This window comes from Oncorhynchus mykiss, chromosome 21 (assembly GCF_013265735.2).
Source record: "Oncorhynchus mykiss isolate Arlee chromosome 21, USDA_OmykA_1.1, whole genome shotgun sequence".
Lineage (NCBI taxonomy): Eukaryota > Metazoa > Chordata > Actinopteri > Salmoniformes > Salmonidae > Oncorhynchus > Oncorhynchus mykiss.
In genome coordinates, this window is record NC_048585.1 from 41,217,753 (window position 1) to 41,224,730 (window position 6,978).

Below are 6,978 nucleotides of genomic sequence, written 5' to 3' on the forward strand. Positions count from 1 at the left end.
TTGGATCATTCAGAGATCCTGACTGAACTTCTGGAGAGAGTTTGCTGCACTGAAAGTAAAGGGGCTGAATAATTTTGCACGCCCAATTTTTCAGTTTTTGATTTGTTAGTCTGAAATATCCAATAAATGTCGTTCCACTTCATGATTGTGTCCCACTTGTTGTTGATTCTTCACAAAAAAATACAGTTTTATATCTTTATGTTTGAAGCCTGAAATGTGGCAAAAGGTCGCAAAGTTCAAGGGCGCCGAATACTTTCGCAAGGCACTGTATGTGGACACCCCTTCAAATTAGTGGATTCGGCTATTTCAGCCACACCCATTGCTGACAGGTGAATAAAATCGAGCACACAGCCATGCAATCTCCATAGACAAATATTGGCAGTAGAATGGCCTTACTGAAAAGCTCAGTGACTTTCAGCATGGCACTGTCATAAGGATGCCATCTTTCCAACAAGTCAGGTCATCAAATTTCTGCTCTGCTACAGCTTCCCCAGTCAACGGTAAGTGCTGTTATTGTGAAGAAGAAACATCTAGGAGCAACAACAGCTGAGCCGCGAGGTGGTAGGCCACACAAGCTCACAGAACAGGACCGCCGAATGTTGACGAGCGTAACTGTCCTCAGTTGCAACACTCCCTACCGTGTTCCAAACTGCCTCTGGAAGCAACGTCAGCTTCCAGAGGCATGAAATGCGTTTCCATGGCCGGACAAGCCTAAGATCACCATGCGCAATGCCAAGCGCCGGCTGGAGTGGTGTTAAGCTCGATGCTATTGGACTCTGGGGCAGTGGAAAGGCGTTCTCTGGAGTGATGAATCACTCTTCCCCATCTGGCAGTCCGACGTCCGAATCTGTGTTCGTTCCAGACACACAAATTGTGAAGTTGAAGTATCAGGGCCTCGTGATCCAGGCACACTCTTACTCTGGAAGACTAAGGCAGGTAATCTGTACTTCTACAGCGCCTTTTCTAATACAATGACCCTCCTCTACCGTGTACAGACCACATTCACTCAGTCCCTCTATTCTGGGTTTACACTTCTTGGTACTGCTGACTGAGCTGTGTAAACTGTGGTAGAAGTCCATACTAGAGTAATGCCTCATCAACTTCTGGCAGCGAGAACACTGCAAAACTTTAGGCACAAATACTCTAACCATATAACTCATATCCTAGAATTACACTATCGGGGAGAACCTCCAACTCAAAGCACAACACCACGGCCAGACTTTCCTCCCTCCACCTGCCTCAATTTATGTTTAGTTGTCTGGCTCCACACATGCTAGGAACCTTCTTACAGGGTGACTGCACTTCCTGATTTGGATACATTTTTCATCTATGCTCATAAACAAATCCTACCAGCCATGACTGAGGGCAAACGAGAGTTATCATGTGGTTGTGGTTTGATGTGGGTGTTTATTGGGTGTGTCTTTGCCATTCAGTCACAACAGTAGTGAATACAGCGAGGTTAGCCAAGTTAACTTTGCTATGGAGAGAACAAAGTTTTGAAGTTGAGGACTTCACCATCTCAAGATGGTCAGCTAATTCAGTTCTATGTGTAGGCTAAAGGCTGTTCTGACCTTGTGTTTAGCCAAGCTGACAGCAGCTAGCTAGCAAAGCTTGGTGATAGCTGCAGGAAGCTATTCTATCTACCGGGTATGTCTCTGTCAACACAGTCATGGCAAGATAGCAAGAGCTAGTGTCTGGAATGTGTTTCATAAGACATTCCTTCTACAACACCTTGCTACGAAAGAAGCTTGCAACTTAGTTTCAACGGTTCATCACATCATGTAAATTAATGTTGTTGTGGAAACGATATCAACTACTGCGAGTTGAATGCCCATGCGCTGTCTTCAGTCAGCTCAGCTGTACTACAACACAATATTCTATAACTGGCTAGTTGTCTCTCGTCTTCTCTCTCCTTATGTCCCCTGTTAGATATTTCCCGGGAGACAAATCCCAGAACTAATATCCCTACAGGTGTAGGCTACATGAGAACACTGCACAAACGTCACCCAGCTTTAGTGCAGATACAATGCGTTCAGAAAGTATTCAGACCCCTTGACTTTTTCCACATTTTGTTACGTTACAGCCTGATTTTAAAATGGATGAAACAAAAAATGTTACTCTTCAATCTATACACAATACCCCATAATGACAAAGTGACAAAAAAACAAAATATCTTGTTTACATAGGTATTCAGACCCTTTGCTATGAGACTCGAAATTGAGCTCAGGTGCATCCTGTATCCATTGATCATCCTTGAGAGGTTTATACAACTAGATTGTAGTCCACCTGTGGTAAATTCAATTGATTGGACATGATTTGGCAAGGCACACACCTGTCTATATAAGGTCCCACCATTGGCAGTGCATGTCAGAGCATCATACACAAGAAGGCTCGAGGCTGTAATCGCTGACGAAGGTGCTTCAACAAAGTACAGAATAAAAGGTCTGAATACTCATGTAAATGTGATATTTCAGTTTTTTTTTATAATGCATTTCTAAAAACCTGTTTTTGCTCTGTCATTATGGGGTATTGTGTGTGTATATTGATGAGGGGGAAAACTTTATAGTACATTTTAGAATGAGGCTGTAATGTAACCAAATGTGGAAAAAGTCAAGGGGTCTGAATTTCCCAATGCACTGTACATCAACAGCAATGCATGCATTTGTTTGTTACAAAGACAAAACATGTTCTGCTGTAAATAATATATTGATATGCTTATAAGGACAGTGTGCCTACACTTTACCTAACAAATGAAAAAGGTTGGGTGGAGAGTACAACTTCAGCTATCTAACCAAAACTAGAATGGCATTTATTTACAGTTGAAGTCAGAAGTTTACATCCACCTTAGCCAAATACATTTAAACTCAGTTTTTCACAATTCTTGACGTTTTAATCCTAGTAAAAATTCCCTGTCTTATGTCAGTTAGGTTCACCACCTTATTTTAAGATCGTGAAATGTCTGAATAATAGTGGAGAGATTGATGTCGTTCAGCTTTTATTTCTTTCATCACATTCCCAGTGGGTCAGAAGTTTACATACACTCAATTAGTATTTGGTAGCATTGCCTTTACAAATGTTTCAAGTAGCTTTTTCAGTTCTGCCCAAAAATTGTATATAGGATTGAGGTCAATGCTTTGTGATGGCCACTTCAATACCTTGACTTTGTTGTCCTTAAGCCATTTTGCCACAACTTTGGAAGTATGCTTGGGGTCATTGTCCATTTTGAAAGCAACCAAGCTTTAAGTTCCTGACTGACGTCTCGAGATGTTGCTTCAATATATCAATGTAATTTTCCCCCTCATGATGCCATCTACTTTGTGAATTTAACCAGTTCCTCCTGCAGCAAAGCACCCCCACAACATGATGCTGCCACCCCCATGCTTCCCGGTTGGGATGATGTTCTTCGGCTTACAAGCCTCCCCCTTTTTCCTCCAAACATAATGATGGTCATTATGGCCAAACAGTTCTATTTTTGTTCCATCAGACCAGAGGACATTTCTCCAAAAAGTACAATCTTTGTCCCCATGTGCAGTGGCAAACCGTAGTCTGGCTTTTTTATGGCGGTTTTGGAGCAGTGGCTTCTTCCTTGCTGAGCGGCCTTTCAGGTTATGTCGATATAGGACTCGTTTTTACTGTGGATATAGGTACTTTTGTACCTGTTTCCTCCAGCATCTTCGCAATGTCCTTTGCTGCTGTTCTGGGATGGATTTGCACTTTTCGCACCAAAGTATGTTCATCTCTAGGAGACAGAACGCCTCTCCTACCTGAGCGGTATGACGGCTGTGTGGTCCCATGGTGTTTTATACTTGCATACTATTGATTGTACAGGTGGACGTGGTACCTTCAGGCGTTTGGAAATTGCTCACAAGGATGAACCAGACTTGTGGAGGTCTACAAAAAAAATTCTGAGGTCTTGGCTGATTTCCTTTGATTTTCCCATGATGTCAAGCAAAGAGGCGCTGAGTTTGAAGGTAGTCCTTGAAATACATCCACAGGTACACCTCCAATTGACTCAACTGATGTCGATTAGCCTATCAGAAGCTTCTAAAGCCATGACATAATTTTCTGGAATTTTCCAAGCTGTTTAAAGGCACAGTCAACTTAGTGTATGTTAACTTCTGACCCGCTGGAATTGTGATACTGTGAATTATAAGATAAATAATCTGTGTGTAAGCAATTTTTGGAAAAATTGCTTGTTTTATGCACAAAGTAGATGTCCTAACTGACTTGCCAAAACTATAGTTTGTTAACAAGAAATTTGTGGAGTGGTTGAAAAACTAGTTTTAATGACTCCAACCTAAGTAAGTATGTAAACTTCCGACTTCAACTGTACATTTGTCTATTTGCCCAAATCTAAGGATTTGGCTAATCACACACTGACATGCACAGCTCTCTGGGTGAGGTTCTGTCTTCAAGTGTCCATTGGGTGATGAAGTCCCATCTATGTAATGTGTTGCAGGTTATGAACAGGTAGAGTCCGGTGGCAGAAGGGTGGGGTGCATGTGTGAGATGCAGGAGGATGGCACTCTTGTCATAACCCTCTGTAGGCCTCAATTATAAACATAGCTCGATAAATAACGTAATCTCGTTTGGAAGCTAATTCTATGCTTTACAGATTGACCTGCTCCAGATTGGATTCAGACCAGTTACACCTTTACACTCTGCAAGCAACTGTGTGACATGTTTTGCTATGGCCCTGAGTTGGTTTGGGTTTGTTGTACACTTTTGTAGTCAGACATGCCACTTTTATATGTTTACATACCCTACATTACTCCTCTCGTATGTATATACTGTACTCGATACCATCTACTGCATCTTGCCTATGCCGTTCTGTACCATCACTCATTCATATACCTTTATGTACATATTCTTCATCCCATTACACTTGAGTGTATGTGAGGTAGTTGTTGTGAAATTGTTAGGTTAGATTACTCGTTGGTTGTTACCGCATTGTCGGAACTAGAAGCACAAGCATTTCACTACATAATAATAATATTGCACGCCCAATTTTTCAGTTTTTGATTTGTTAAAAAAGTTTGAAATATCCAATAAATGTCGTTCCACTTCATGATTGTGTCCCACTTGTTGTTGATTCTTCACAAAAAAATACAGTTTTATATCTTTATGTTTGAAGCCTGAAATGTGGCAAAAGGTCGCAAAGTTCAAGGGGGCCGAATACTTTCGCAAGGCACTGTATCTACCTTCTTTTTTTTTTTCCAAGCCGAATCCGAGTTTTGTTGGAGGCTAACATTAGCCAGCTAGCTATCTAGGTAAGGTAGCTAACGTCAGCTATGCTAGCGATGATGATGATGATGATTATCAAAATATAGATAACCAGATACATATCCATATCGTCTAGCTTACCGGTATACTCACCACCATTGGGCAACCAACTAACTTGAACCACCTATTCCACATGGTAGGATACTTCGGCAGAACATGCAAAGCATAGTAAGCTGTGCATCCTGCTGGAAGCATGCATTGTCGAACCGGAGCCGGAGGCATGGTCAATCCGTATAGGGCTTTTCAGTCTCAAACGGCCGTTATCCTTTGAACGTGTTGGGTGCGATTTAAAACAACTTCGCTTAATTCAATGAAGGGAAGTGCTGGGCGATTTGCACTTCGAGCTTGGCAAAAGGGGGCATGAATTGTTGACATCGTAATCCAAACCTTCAGTTACTCTGTTTTTAGATGAGACTGACTTTATGAGAGGAAGGGAGGAAGTCACAGGATTGCTATTGGGGAAGCGGATGGACATCTGTGAATTAGGCGAAGGAGGGGTAGAGGGAGGGAGAAAGGGGGAAATGATGGTTTATTACACTCACCCTGTCGAACGATAAGATGTAACGATTGGAGAGAAGGAGAAGTGCCTAAAGTGGAGTGTATATATACTTCTGGTGGTGGAAACATGTTTTTGTCTGAATCCAGCTGTATCGACCCTTTGGGAATAATTAAACTTGGTTAAGCTTCTCTAGTGTCCGTGGGTTATTTACTCTGAAAATTAGAAACCAAGCACAAAGCTCAATTCCTCTAGGAGACAGATGTACACTCTATCCTAATAAATCCACTTCTCGCAACCTTGACTGGCTGCACCTCTCCTAGATTACTTTACACCCACCGTGATTCCTCAAACCAATCAGACAAAACTCAGTGATTGGACTTTTTCATTGATTTGTACTCCAATCTGCTAAGAATCCACGTGGATTTCCATTTCCCGACTCCTTTTCCATTCTTCAGACAATGCCTCTTCCTCACTCCCTCCATGTCACTATTAACAGGAGAGAAAAAAGGTCCTCGGTTCTGTACCCTGGTCGATCAGGAGATGTAGGCCTATTTTCAGGAGTCGCATGTTTGTGTTTTGTGTTTTTTCCTCCTTGTCGTAACTCGACCTAACGCCTTGTTACTAAATTTGACTGTTGCTGTCAAATAAGCTTATTGTAGTACTTTAGATACGAAAATATGGTGTATAAAGAGAAAGATGTCAAAATGGCTTCTTTGCCCCATGCACCAGACTCAGTCTTTTCAGTTCAATTAAGTAGCTAACCTCTCAGCGGGGCTCACTTGAAGTGTCAGGTTTTGGACCCTAGATTTGCATAGGGAGTGACGTGTCACATTTTCTGGCCTATCCAGACAAACGAGCGATTTCCTGTGTCTGTGAAACTCTACTTCTAAATTCTGCCCTATGATTCAATCTTTGGAGAATTAGATAAGGTGTTTTAAAAGAGTTTAAATCTCTTGTTGTGCCTTAATTACTCTCTCAATTGATTTTTATCAATTGTTATTGATTATACGTACAACTCAATGTGATTGGCTCATACATTTATTTACTTCTAGAATGTTTGTAACTCATTTTCTCTCTCTCACTCTCTCTCTCTCTCTCGCTCTCTCTCGATTAGATGATAGATTGTGAAACATGTGGGCATGCCATGTGACTAATTCACCTGTTTTTACTGTGTGTGTGTCAATGTGTGCAAGTGT